Source organism: Fukomys damarensis, unplaced genomic scaffold (assembly GCF_012274545.1).
Source record: "Fukomys damarensis isolate Sample0158 unplaced genomic scaffold, DMR_v1.0_HiC HiC_scaffold_24, whole genome shotgun sequence".
Classification (NCBI taxonomy): domain Eukaryota; kingdom Metazoa; phylum Chordata; class Mammalia; order Rodentia; family Bathyergidae; genus Fukomys; species Fukomys damarensis.
Window position 1 is genome coordinate 45,659,813 of NW_022900936.1, and position 15,375 is coordinate 45,675,187.

Here is a 15,375-nt window from a genome sequence, read left to right on the forward strand (position 1 = left end):
TGTTTTGAACTCTTTCGTGGAAAGAAAGATTGTCCTTTAAATCTGCCTGCCCAATTTTTGGGGGGAGGGTGGGGGGTTAGTTAGACATCACTAGTCACATTGAAATAGTATGCAATTTTATTTTACCTTATTTTATTTACAGTGCTGTAGATCAAACTCAGAGACTTACGCATGCCAGGCAAGACCTCTCCCACTGATCTGCAGTCTCAGATACCCTGTCTGTCCAATCTTAATACCATCTCTACCAGAATTTCTTCTATTTCACATTATTTTTTAAACCAAGTTCAGACAATTCTCTTAAATTTCTTTTTCTTGCAAAGTAAAATAGTCATTAAACTTAGTTTTTCAAGGAAAGCAAATCTGGCAACTTTTGCTCTTATAGTAACTTTCCAAGATCTAAAATTACAATTTCTCTCTGTACACTTTTCAAAATATTTAAAAGTACATTTTTGCTGATAGTTTAAATATTTATATCACTAAACTAAGTTTAGTAAATAGACGTGAACTGATATAACCACCATGCTATAATGTTCTTCAAGATGTAGTATGTACCACAAATGGGACATTTATCTCAATGACATTCCCTGAGGGAAATGAAGTCAAGTGACTGCTGCCAACATGAGCATGTAAAGATGCCATTTTCTTTCTTTTGATCAAGATCAAACAAGTGGGCCTGATTGAGTTAGGCATTAAGGAACATATTTTGGTCAAATCTGGCATTCCTTCAAAGTTTGTGTTGAATTGAATTCAAATAACTGAAACTTCTTTGGGAAAAAAACTATTATTTCCTGCTTTTAAGCAAGGCAACTTAAAAGATCATAAGTGGTTTGTTTTTGTCTTTTGGTTTTGTTTTTTTTTTTTAGATATGTCAATATTCTTTCAAAAAAACTGAAGTGCTAAGTAATATTTGTTTAGTTAAGCAAATCTGGACCAACTCTACTGGGTCTGTGGAGAAAAAAATTATAAGTGTTAATAGAGCAAGCCAAACTCAGACCTCATGGTGTGTTTATGACTTTCCCTGAACAAAGCAAGAATATGGAAGGAGATATGCATAGATGATTAGAGAATAGTAGATGGCATAGTTGAGGAGAAGACAGGGACATGAATATATCGTTCAAGGGCTGCATATGAAGTCTCAATTAACTCCTAAAACAACTCTTTAAATATCACTATTTATTTACTACAGAGAATAAAAGATTTCAGGAAACTTAAATAACTTGTCCAAAACTTCACAGCTTAGAAGCAGTAAAACTAAATTTGTAACCTGGGTCTATGTGCTTCATAGACCAGATTTAATCTACTGTTCTGAAGATTATAAGGGTAATGTCACAGAAGAATTTCATAAAAACATCTGCCTGTTGTACATTCATGCTCACCACAGCTTAATTCACTAGAGCCAAAAGGTAAGAATAACCAAAATATCTATTTAACCAAAAATGTTATATTTTATAATAAAATGCTTCATGAAAGAATATCATATATGCTCCCACTTCTTACAGATGTTTCCTAAAATATAGGGTAAAATATGACTGTTACTGAATTACTGGAGCCACATCTGTGCTTCAATTTAAGTTGCAGCAAAACAAATAGGCACAAATGTAACATTATATTAACAATCATTAAACCTGGATGGTGAGTACATAAATGTTTACCATAAAACAGTCTCCTTTTTCTTTAGTCCATATTAGTTTTATGGAAAAACAGTTTTTGTTTTGGCACATTCAAACATGCAGATAACATAATCATTCTTCTCTCATTACCCCCTTCTCCTTTTTGCCCCTCCTCTGATCCTATTCGTTCTTTCTAGTAGTCTCCCTTCTACTTTCATGTCATTTCTCTTGATTTAATTTTTAATTTTTTCCAGATTTGACATATGAGAGAAAAAATGATATCTGGCTTTCTGAGTCTGACTCATTTGACAACATAATGATTGAAAGTTCTATCCATTTTCCTGCAAATACCATGATTTTGTCCTTCTTTATGGCTAAATATTATATTGTACATATAAAGCACATTTTCTTTATCTATTCATATATTCATAGGCACGTAGACTGTTTCCATAACTTAGGTATTTTAAGTTGTGTTACAATAAAGACAGGTATGCAGGTATCTCTAAAATATGCTGACTAATTCTTTCAGGAATATACCAAGCCTGGGTATAGCTGGATCAAATGTAGCTTTATTTTTAATTTTTAAGGATTCTCCATAATTTATTTAATAGATCTTCTAATTTACATTCCCACCACCAATGTAGAAATGTTTTTTTTTCCTTAGGTCCTCATCAGCATTTATCATTGTCGAATTCTTGATGATAATAATTCTGATTGGGGAGAGATGGAACTCAGTGTGGTTTTGTGTTACATTTCTCTGATGGCTAAAGTTATTGAACATTTTTTTATATACTTGTTCTTGTTTTTAGAGGTATCTGTTCAATCCATTTGCTCAAAAGAAATCCGTGACCATCAAACTAATACTCCAAAAAGTTCTCAAGGATATCCTAGTAGAAGATAATGAAGCTAGCAATGTCAAACCCATAGGTGAAACTTCAGCCAGCAGCCTTCCTAGAAAACAGCTACATGGTGTTTAGGCCTCAGCCAGAGCCCACCCAGACACCAAGGGCTTGGGCACACAGGCCCCAGAAAAAGGCCCACCTAGAAAACAGGTGTGCTTGTACAAAGGCCCACATCAGAGATCTTCCCAGATACTATCTATAAGTGAATGGGGGCCCCAGGCAGAAGCCCACCCTAACAACAACTGGGCAGGCCCATAAGTCCCAGCAGATACCATCACTAAGTGCTTTCAGTCTTCAACCAGAATCCAACCCAGACAACAGCCCAGGGGATCCAGAAGGCCATCATTCTAAACCCAGGAATTGGCACTGTGGTGAGAAGCAGAGGGAAGGTCAATCTGAGGCTTGTCAAGAATGGAAGCCCACTGGGACAGCAAAGAGTCATTGCACTAAAGGCACAGCAGACTACATTGTTTGGATCAGGAAGACACCTAAACAAGGCTGAGAACTAGATATCCAGATCACCAAATGCAATACCAAGAATCAAGGAGATGGAACAATCTGAAACTCAATCACCTTGACTTCTTGAACTGGCAAAGAAAGAGAATCTGGAAAAAACAAAATCAGAAATAATTTATTATATAAAAACAGTCGTGTCCATAGTGAAAGGCATGATTAATAACACTAGAGCAGACAAAGAGTTTTAAAAAATAGAGGAGTGTAGGAACATGTTGGTATCCCAGCATAGGAAGCAAATGAAATCCATACAACAGATGCAAACAGATATCAAGGAGATTAAAAACTCCATCAAAAGTTTACACAGCAGAATGAACCACTGTGAGGACAGAATGTGAGATATATCAGACATAGAACACAGAATTGCAATTAGTGACAGGGTAAAGAAAGGTCTCAGAAATAACAAGGTAGCATGAGAAATCAATCCAGCAGCTGCTAGATGATGCAAACAATAATAATATAAGAATGATCAGAGTCAATGAAGAAATAGGAAATAGTGTAAATTACATTAAAAAAAACTATTCACAGAAGCAATGGCAAAAAACTTCCCAAACAGAGAAAAAGAATTGACATAAAGTTAAGTGAGGCATATAGACTCCAACTAGCCATGATCAAGAAAAAAAATCTACACCTAGATAGATACTGGTCAAGATGCCAGAATCCCAACAGAAGAACAAAATCCTACAAACAACTAGAGAAAAGAAACAAATCACCTACAAAGAAAAGGCCATCAGAAACACAGAAGACCTCTCAACACAAACCCTCAAGTCGAGAAGAGCCTGGAGTGAAATACTTCAAGCCCTCAAAGGAAACAACCTCCAACCCACATTGATGTATACTGCAACACTGTTTTTCAAAATCAATGGAGAACTAAGATTCTTTCTCAACAAAGAACACCTGAGGAACTTTATGAATACCAAACCAGCATTCAAAAAAATTTCAAACAATATCCTAGGAAAAGACAAAGTTTATCACAGCCTCATGAAGCTGGGCAGAATGAATACATCAGGCAAGTCAAGAAAATAAATGCAAAGGGGGAGAATCCATCAACAGGAAAAGGTCATGACAAGGATAAGTCAATACATATCAGCTATAATCATCAATATTAATAGTCTCAGTTCACCAGTCAAGATAAATAGAATGGCAGAATGGGTCAAGAAGCAATATCCAACAAAATGCTGCATACAAGAAACACACTTAATTAAAAAAGAAACCCTTAGCCAGGGATTTAGCTTAGTGGTTCTGCTGACTACCTTGCAAGCACAAGGACCTGAGTTCGAGCCCTGGTACGAAAAAAAGTGGAAAAAAAAAGAAACTCATAGGCTGAAAGTTAAAGGGCAGAAAGCAGTACTCCATGAAACTTGAACCCAGCAAAAGGCAGGATTTGCTATCCTATTTGCAGATAAAATAAAAACTCAGATAAAACTGAGTTTCAACCTGCCAAAGATTAAAACTAGACTTATATCTCTCACTGTGCACTAAACTAAAATCAAAATGGATTAAATATCTAAATATTAAAACAGAAACACTAAACTGGCTGCAAAAGACATTAGGCAGAAATCTTGAAGACATTGGTGTATGAAAAGATTTTATTGAAAAAAACAGTCGCCCATGAATTACAACAAATGATCAAAAAGTGGGATCTCTTCTTATTAAAAAGTTTCTGCACAGCAAGAGAAACAGTCAATAGTGTGAAGAGATAACTCACAATGTGGAATAAACTTTTCACCAGCTCTTCCTAGACAAAGGTCTACTATCTAAAATATGTAAAGAACTTTAAAAAAATCAGACCTCCCAAATTTAAAGACCCAATGCAAAAATGGGCATCTGAAATGAGACATTTCTCAGACAAAGAAGTAGAAATAGCAACTAAACATATGAAAAAAAGATCAACATCACTGGTCACTCAAGAGATGCAAATTAAAACAACTCTGAATGCCAGGCATGATGGTGCATGCCTGTAATCCCAATACTCAGGAGCCTTAGTCAGGAGGATCATCACTGTGAGTTCGAGACTAGCCTGGGCTACACAGTGAGTTCCAGATCAATCTCAACTATGTAATGAGACCCTGTCTCAAAAATAAAAAACAAGCAAACAAATAAAACAACACTGAGATTCCACTTCACACCAGAAAGAATGGTTGCTATAGTCAAATCAACCAATAACAAACGTTGGCAGGGCTGTGAGGAAAAAGGAACCCTTCTCCATTGCTGGTGGGAGTACAGAACTGGTGCAACCACTGTGGAAATCAGTATGGAGATACCTCAAAGAAGTAGGAATGGAGGTCCCACTTGACCCTGCTATCCCCCTGCTGGGTATCTTCCCCAAAGTAATAAAAGAATCATACCACAGTGACATATGTGCATTCATATTCATAGCAGCACAATTTGTAATAGCTAAAACTTGGAAGCAGCCTGTTTGCCCATCAATGGGAGACTGGATAAAGAAAATGTGGAGTTATTATATAAAATGGAGTACTACTCAACCATAAAGAATGAGAAATTAGAGACATGTATAGCTAAGTGGATGCACATTGAGGCTACACTCTTAAGTGAAGTAAATAGGATGCATGTGTGCAAATACCAAATAGTTTCTCTAGTGTGAGAAACTGAAAGTGTAAGTAAGGACTACAAGTTATAATAGATGATGTGAAATAGGAATAAAAGGTGCAAAGGGTAAGGGGAAGTGGGAAGGGTAGGGGAAAAGAAATATTGGAGTGGATTTAGCATGAGAAAAAGAAAAAAGGGAAACAAAACCTTTGCAGATAGGGAGGAGTGAAGGGGTTGAAGGGAGGGCAGGAGGATGGGGGAAAATAAGAACCAAGATGGATTATGCAAAGGTGCACATTTCCAATGATGAGTGCCACTACATTGTATCCCTTAAATGTATCAGCAAAATTAATTTAAAAAAAGAGAAGAGGAAAAAATGTAAACAAAGGCTGTAAATAGTGATGGGTAGATGGATTGAAGGGAGGGCAGGGAAATGAGAAAAATAAGAATCAAGATATATTATGTAAATGTACAAATTCTCAATAATGAATGTCAGCCTATTGCATACCTAAAATGTACCAATAAAAGTAATGAATAAAAAATTGATACACAGAGCATTATGTGGGTAAAAATCCTGGTTTGCATTCATGCACACATCTTGTGGTTTGTTATACCAAGTAAGTAAACAGAAAAAATTGCTTTATATATTGCTTCTTGTATCCACAAGGCACAGATACACAGATGGCTACTATCATGTTACAGCACAAATTTATAGTAGAAAAGTATGGGATAGGATTTTGTAATGCAATGTTATGCTCTATGAACTATTCCTCTTGACACTGTCTTGCAACACCTATAAGAACTATCTGTTTCTGCAATCTTATCCTTCCAGACCTAGGAATAGTCAAATTGGAGCTTACTGACCCTGAGTTCTTGCATTATCCCCCGCACTTCTCCTGCAGCCCAATCACACTGTTATACTTAGTCATTCAACTAATAAAACTTCTTGGAACTGAACTTTAAATAACTACATGTATTTAGTAGTGACTGTGTTTGACAGTATATATATATATATATATATGTATATATATATATATGAGTGCACTGTCAATTTCCTATAGGGAAACTGAGAGATTCTGATTTTAAAAATAATCATTGGAAGACTTGTTTGCCACAATACCCAATCCTTGCAATACGAAGTCATAGCCCAGAAATAATCTATATTAACTTTCTTTATAACCTTATGTTTGTTTTGTTGTTTTACTAATTATAGCCCTGATCTTCTATCACTCTGCAAAAGCAACACTGATTGGATAGTTTTAGGCTGCCCATACATTTCAGACATGAAAGATTCTAATAAGCCCTCTTTTCTGAGCAATCATTTGGTGCAAATAATGGTGCCTTGTATTTCATCATCCACAGTATTCCAGACTCTAATCCTCTTATATTTGTGCTGCAAATCTCTTCTTCCCATTTGTCTCTGAATTTTGCTTATTTATGATGTCTTTAATCAAAAAGATATGTTTTAATTTTGACAAATTTCTCTCTTATTTTATGGCTTGTGGCTTTTAAAATCTCTAAAAGTAATTTTACTTCACTTGGTGTCCCAAAGTTTCTTTATGTTTATTTCTGAATGACATAAAACTTTTTATATTCACATATACATATAATATACAAATATAATTTTATATTTTATATGAACAGTGTCCTTTGAAATAGACCACTTATTTCCCCTTTGGAATTTTATGATTTGATTATCTCATTCCATAAAAAAATCCCACTGAAGTTTTAATGATATTATATTGACTTTATAAGTTAGTTTGTGAGAAAAGAAACATTTTCACAATAATGAGTTCTTCTCTATAGAAACATGGCTCATCTTTCATTTTATTGTTTTCATTCACATTTAGTGATGTCATTCATAAATGAGTTTTCATATTTTTGGTAGTTCATTGCTAGCTACTTTATGAAATGGGGTATTCTGTGTTTTCAAATGGTTATTGCTACTATAGAAAACTTAATGGTTCATTTCTATAGCTGCCATGGCAATATAGTCAACATTTCATGGTTTGTCTGGATTGCATTTTCTATGTATACACTCCTGTTGTTAGAAATATGTTTTTTTAAACTCTTGCTGTCTTAGTCACTTTTCTTATTGCTGAGACAATATACTTGATACCCACAAGTTGAAGGTGGAAAGATTTATTTCAACACACAGATTGTAGAGGTTTCATTGTACCATTGGCTGGATCCAAGGCAGGGTGGCATGGCAGAGTAGCATTGCAGAGAAGAAAGTCTATGGCAGAGCAGACAGGAGGCAGCAAGCAGCTGGCAGCAGAAGCAAAAGAAGTAAGCCTTCCTTTCTTATTTGTCCCATCCAGGCTACAAAACTTTTGAGTAGTACCACTCAAACCCAGTATATGTCTTCCTATTATTCATCAAAAACTGTGCTAATTCCAGTCAGTAGATTAATGTAGTACCACACATCCTTAATCTCAGTATCAAGAGCCTTAGATACAGCTGGTTGCAAAATAACCCCAACTATGAGTGCATGAAGCTTTGGAGGGGCAACTAAACTACAACATTCTGCCTCTGGCCTCCAAAAGACTCAGGCACATCCCTTTATGAAAAATGCACAGTCCATCTCTAAAAGTTCTGATGATTTCAGCCTTCCTGAAAGTCCAAGTCTAAAGTCTCCTCTGAGAATTAAGCCAAACTCTTAGCTGCCAGCCCCTGTATAAATGTAAAGAAAGTTGAACATTCCCAGTATACAATGGCACAAGATAAACATTCCCATTCCAAACAGGAAGATAGAAAAGAATGGAATTGAAGCAAGTTCAAAAATCCAAGGGTGGCTTTGCCTCTATCTCACTGTCAGTGGTTGTAGCTCCCAAAGCTTCTGTCTTGAGCCAGCTTCATTCACTCCTTGCAGCTTTTTTTCAGATGATTCATCTTCCTTTCTTCTCTAACCTTCTGTGGTCTCCATAGCACCTTTGGCTTCATACTTTACTGGGAGTGCTGCACTGTAAATAACTATGGCCAGGCCTAACTCACTTCTCCCACAGATGAGGCAGGGTCTCACATGGAACAAGGCATGTGAAACTTGTTTGTTTCTTCCTGTGGATAAGACAGGGCCTGTGGGAGGAGAACAGGTGACAAGAGGGCATAATGGAGCAAGGCCTGGCCAAGAAGAGTAGGTTGTCTTCCTCCCCACCCATTCACCATAAAAGCCATCGAGTATGTCATCCTACAGACTTAGCTGCTCTCCCTATTCCAGTCACAGGCACCCCTTTTTACCTCCCCCTGCACTTCCCTTATCTCTACACTATAAACAAGCATGCTGAGGTTGACAGCCATTACCTTTTCTCACATCAGAAGTGAGGCTCCACCTGGCCCTAGATTTGTTGTCTTTGTAATTTTGTATCACATTTTTTCTCCATCCTGGGTCATTCTCACTCAGTGAACCATTCAGCAGTGCAGGCAGTGACAGCTGGCACCTGAAACAGGAAGAGTATGAGAACAAGAGATGAAACTGTCCAGAACAAAAGAGAAGTTGCACATTCAGGTGAGGAGATACCTCAGGGTGTGCATGCAAATAAGTTAGAGATGAGGTGGATTAGAAATTCACCAGGTGTAAAACAGGGGGCAATTAGGATCCTGTGAGTGACATTTGTATACAGAAATGCTTGCAGCACTTTTAAAAACAAGAGGGTCAGATATTAAGACATCCCAATTAGCAAAATTCTTGAATTTTGTCCAGCAGATGTGCCCCTGGTTTCCAGATTTGGGAACTGTGAATCCAGATATGTGGACAAAGGTAGGGAAAGAATTACAAGCTTGCTACACAGCTGAAGGACCAGAAAAAGTCCCTATATATACCTTTTCCTTATGGACTCTAATCCATCAGTGCTTTAACCATTAAGCCTCCACAGAATCCACCCCTGAATATATGGTTAAAAAAATAGTGTTACTAAATGGCAAGAGACAGCCCAGAAATGTGGGGCTGTTGGGGGATCCTCACCTGGTTTGAAGTCACCAGCTCCTGCTGAGCCTCCTGCTTCATCTGGGGAGTTTGCTTCCTCTAGCTGTGATGACTCTGCTGGAGAGGTGCTCAGTGAGTAGAGTGACAGTGAGATCTGACTATCATTGTGCATGGACCTGAAGAGCCATTTCAGGAGTTTTTAGCACAATTGATGCAAGCCACTGAGTGAATCCTTAATAATTTGGAGGCTTGGCAGCTCATAGTTAAATAATCAGCTTACAAACATGCCAACCAATGGTTCAAGGAGGTGCACCACACAAGGGTTCCAACATTGGTCCAGCTTATGAATAAGCAGTAGCTTTCAATGCTGCTCTGACTAGGGCTATAAACCATAGAAACAAAGGAAAGGCTAGGAGCTCTTGCTTCCAATGTAGACAAAGTGGCCATTTTGCAATAGAATGCCATGCCATGCCTTTTGCAGCCAGAAAATGCTGGATTGATAACATCATTTCCTGCCAAACCTTCCAGTCTGTGTCCCAAGTGCTGGTGAAACTATCACTGGGCAAATGAGTGTTGGTCAAAAACTAGCATTGAAGGTTATGTAGTGTCAGGAAACTTCCAGCAGGACCTTCCCCATCCCTCACACATGGTGGAGACAATTTCTCTGACTCCAGTAAAATCTTATACAGCGTGTTACTGAATTGCAGTGGTCAACTCAAGGCAGCTGAGGACTGGACCTCAGTCTCCACTGTATTTGTAGTAACCCTGGAGACAGGCCTAAAAGCAAAGCCCGCTGGTGTTTATGGTTCTTTGTCCCCAGACATGGTGGGCTTATTGCTGGGATGCAGCAGCCTTACCAAGGGTCATAGATTCAGATTTTATAGGAGCAACTAAAGTCATGGCTCAAACCACTCAACCAATTTTTCAAATTACTCTAGAGTCATGTACAGCTCAGCTGGTGTTACTTCCCTTGGTAAAGGTTGGCAAGACTGCTGAAAAAGAAAGGGATAAATAAAGTTTTGGATTATCAGATGCTTATTGTGTTCAACCCATCAAGCAGAGGCAGCTAGAGATAATTATTATAAAGTAATTATTGAAGGAAAAACTTTTCTGAGCCCAGGGTCATTGCTCAACACCACTGGCCTCAAACCTGGCCTTTGGACCTGCAAACACTGGTTTACAAGATGTAGGGAATGAGTTCCATCCTAAAATTAGTGCAAAGTTGCTGAACTGGAAGGATAATGATGGACACTATGGATTTTTCACCCCTTGTGTTCTCCCTTATATCCCTGTAAATCTGTGGAAGTGAGATATCCTACAGGATATGGGTGCAGACACTTCTGCAGCTCTTTCCTGGGCAGGCCTTGGCTGAGCAGGTTTGCCTGATCCTCTGGGGTCAGGGCAGATCCCTGGCTGGGATCTGCCTGCAGCTGCACTGGTGCTGATCTGAGCCACACTACTGCTCCCCAGGATCTGTGCACACTAACAGATGCTATGGGGTGTTCCTCTCACTGAAGCTTGTGCATTGTGCACCTCTTTCCTGGGTGGTCCTTGGTTGGGATGGTTTGCCCAAGCCTTTGGGGTCATTGTGTGTCCCTGGCTGTGATCTGCTTGCAGCCGTGCTGGTCTGGACCACACCACTCCATATGGATCATTTTTAACATCTGGGCAAAATGGTTGTTGAATTCCCTGGCCATATTTACAGTCCCTGTGTGGGGAGGAAAGCCTGCTGCAATATCTGATGAGTAACCTGAGGACTAGGCACCCATATCCTGTTGGATATCTCACTTCCACAGATTTACAAGGATATAAGGGAGAACACAAGGGGTGAAAAATCCATAGTGTCCATCATTATCCTTCCAGTTCAGCAACTTTGCACTCATTTTAGGGTGGGACTCATCCCCTACTTCTTGTAAACCAGTGTTTGCAGTGTCCAAAGGCCAGGGTTGAAGCCAATGGTGTTGAAGCACAAGTTTAGTCAGAGTTCCCACCCACAGCATTGGTGATTTGAACCCAGGAATTGGTGTACTGGTGAGCAGCAGAGAAAAGGCCCCTTGGTGACTTACTGAGAACTGAAGACCACTGGGTAGCAGGAGGCTGCATCTGTTGAAATGAGAAGACACAGAAACAACTCCCAAAACCAGACTTTCAGACCATCTAAGACAATCCCAGAGGGAAATGAGATGGAACAATCTGAACTCAACCACCAGATTCCCTGAACTGGCAACAAAAGAGGATCTGTAAAATACAAAGTCAGAAATAATTTCTCAGATAACAGCAGTGATTATGCCCATAGTGCAAGACATGATTAATAAATCTAGAGTGGACACAGATTAAAAAAATAGAGAAGTTGAGGAACATAATGAAATGCCAATGTAGGAAATAAATGAAATCCATAAAACAGATTCAAACATTTCCAGGAGATTAAAAACTCCATTGAAAGCTCATGCACAAGAATGAGCCAATGCAAAGATAGAATTTCAGATATAGAAAAAATGATGGCAATTAGCGACAAGGAAAAAATTATTAAAAATAGTAAGGGACCATGACATATCAATCCAGCAGCTGCAAGATGATGCAAAGAAGAATAATATAAAACTGCTCAGAGTCAATGAAGAAACAGGAGAGAGTGCAGACAACATAAAAAATACTTTTCATAGAATAAATGGCAGAAAATTTCCCAAGTAGGGGAAAACAATTTGACATACAGATAATTGAGTCATGTAGGACTTGAAATAGTTGGAATAAAAAATAAATCTACACATAGGCATATAATAGTTTAGATTCCAGAAACCCAAAGAAGAACAAAATTCTACAAGCTGTTAGAAAAAAGAAACAAATCACATACAAAGTAAAGCCAATCAGAATCACAGCAGACTTCTCAGCACAAACCCTCAAGGCAAGAAGATCTTGGAGCAATTCATTTCAGGCCCTAAAGGAAAATAGCCTCCAACCAAGATTAATGTACCCTGCAAAACTATCTTTCAAAATTGATGGAGGAATAAGATACTTTCATGACAAAGAAACCTTAGATACTCCATAAATAGAAAACCAGCACTCCAAAAAATTTTAAATGATATCCTAGGAAACAATGACAGTCACAATCCCAGGAAGGCTAGCAGAATGAATCCATCAGGCATGACAAGAAATTAAATACAGAGACTGGTGAGGAATGCCCATCTTCAAGGGGAGCTCACCAGTGCCCCAGGGCTTCATCTAGCAGACTGGTGAGGAATGCCGAGCTTCATGGGCATCTCTGTAGCATCATCCACACCCTCATCATGCTCTCAAGCCTCCCACTTGTGCCAGTAACTGAATCCACACTGCAGAGGCATGGGAGGTCATAAAGGACATTTTATTGAGCTCCAGAAATAGAATGTAAGTGAACAACAGCAATAAAGGCACATCAGACCTCCATAGTTGGTAAATTGGAGGGATCACCACCTTCTAGCAAAACTTGGATTATCTTCAGAGGAAGGTCAGGAGGAACCTGTAGTAGAACCTTGTAGAGTTCAACCCTGAAGGAGTCAGGGAGCTCAACTTGGGCCTTGCAACCAGAATTCAGCCTGAATCTCAGGGGACAGCCATTGACAAGCTGAGACTAATTGACTTACTACTGCACATTGCTGCCCACATTATCTATTGTGATAGCAAAGATATACCCTGAAAGGGGCTCTTCAAATTTTTTTCTTTCTTTTCCCCATATTTTTAATTTTTAAATTTTTTTCTTTTTATTGAGTTTATTGGTACATTTTAGGTATACAGTACAGTTATATTCATTCCTGGGATCTTGTAATTTTACATGACAGGTCTTGGTTCTGTTCCTGTTGTCCCTGCCCTCCCTTCACCCCCTCTTACCCTCCCCATTTACAAACACTTTATTTCCATTTTTTCATTTTCTCATACTTTTTCCTCTTCCTTTATTCCCTTCCCCCTACCCTTCCCACTTTCCCTACACCTTTAGCCCATATTTTTCATTTTTCATTTTTAGTTTTAAAATTTTGTTTTTTCACATTCTACAAATTCTTCCTTTTTCTTTCTTTTGTTTCCTCCTCAGTCTCTTGCTCCCCCATGTTAATCTTCATCTCCCTTTTTATTCCTGTTTCTGCCCTAATTCAGATTTCTTCTTTCTTTTTCTTTTCTTCTCTCTTTTTCCTTCACATGAGTGTCATTAATTTCAAAGTGAAGTGAGTATAATGTATAACTTCCCTATTACTGTTAAGTAGTTCTATTCTTGTCTTTGTTCTTGCACTCTGTCTTTCCCTCTAGTCTTCAACAGTTTCCTAGAGTTTTTGTGATCATCCTGTGTCCATTGGCTGCACTTGAAACCTCCTCCTATTCTTCTGCATATCCATTCTATTCTATTCTAACTCCTTCTAACTTCCCATCCATTCTCCTGGAAAAGAAAACAACCTCCTACCTAGACTGATATATCCTGCAAAACTTTTAAAATGGATGGGGAAATAAGATACTTCCATGGCAAAGAACACCTGAAGGGTAAAGTTGCTATATTGAATTTATTGACTATAAACATATTTTGGGCTGGTCTTTCATTTTGGTTTAATTCACATGGTTTAAAGGTGATAGATTACCACAAATGGTCAATTTCTAAACTGTGTTTGATGTTATTGTGTTGCTGATTGTATCAATTGGACTAAAGTGTTGTGATTGATTTAAAGAGTTGTACTTCCTGATATTATGGAAGTGAGAGTCTCTATGGGTCATTAGAGACTCAAAACCTAAAACACACCTATATCAGGAACACCAAAGTACTAATCCAGGAATTAAGCCAAGGACAGCACAACAACAAAAATAACAATGAAAAAAGCACTTAAGCAATGCACAAATACAGACTTCCAGTTCAGCAAGAACAAATTCTAGGGGAAACAAGGTAGAAAAGTCTGACAATCAACCACCAGGGCACCCTGAACTCATAGCAGAGGAAGTCGCAAAACAGATCAATCAGGCTCTAGAAAATTCAAAACAAAAATAATTCCCCAGATAACCACAGAGATGGTGAGCATAATGAAAGACATAATTACAGACTCTAGGACAGTAACATATAATAAAATAGAGGAGCTCAGGACCATGATAGAAACCATGAATGCCTAGCATAGGAAAGAAATGGAAACCTTGAATGCCCAACATAGGAATGAATTAGAATCCATGAAACACAGTCAAACAGATATCCAGACTAATAACTCTATTGAAAGCATTGACAGAAGGATAAAGCGATGTGAAGATAGAATTTCAGATACAGAAGATAGGATTGCAGTCAGTGACCATGAAAAGAGAGATGTCTTAAAAACAGTAAGGTATCATGAGAAATTGATCCAATAACTCCTAGATGATGCAAAGAAGAATAACATAAGACTGATAGGAATCCATGAAGTAACAGGAGAAAATACAAATGACTTTAAAAACCTGTGTACAGAATCCCAGTATACACCCTAACACAGCCACCTTCAAAACTTCCCATCTATGAGTGCATGAGGCTTTGGAAGAACATCTAGTTACAAGCCATATCAAAACCATAACATTTACCTCTTCCTTTCTAATCTTTACATGTCTTATTTCATTGCTTGGACTGGAAGCAGTGACAGAGCAGCCTTTTTTTATCTTAATAGGAATTCTTTCATATTTGTATAGTAACATTGCTTTTAGATCACTGTAACAATAACATAAGTACAGGCTCCAGCAATTAGGATGTATAGTAAGTTAATATTTTTGAACAACTTAGTGCTTATCACATTAAAAATATGAGCATTAAAATTAATGAGGATGTTTTCTCTTTTCTGAAATAATTGTATACATAGTAAAGTCATTTTCTCCTTTAATGTTCAATAAAACTCACCTTAATCAAATCTACCCCCCAGCT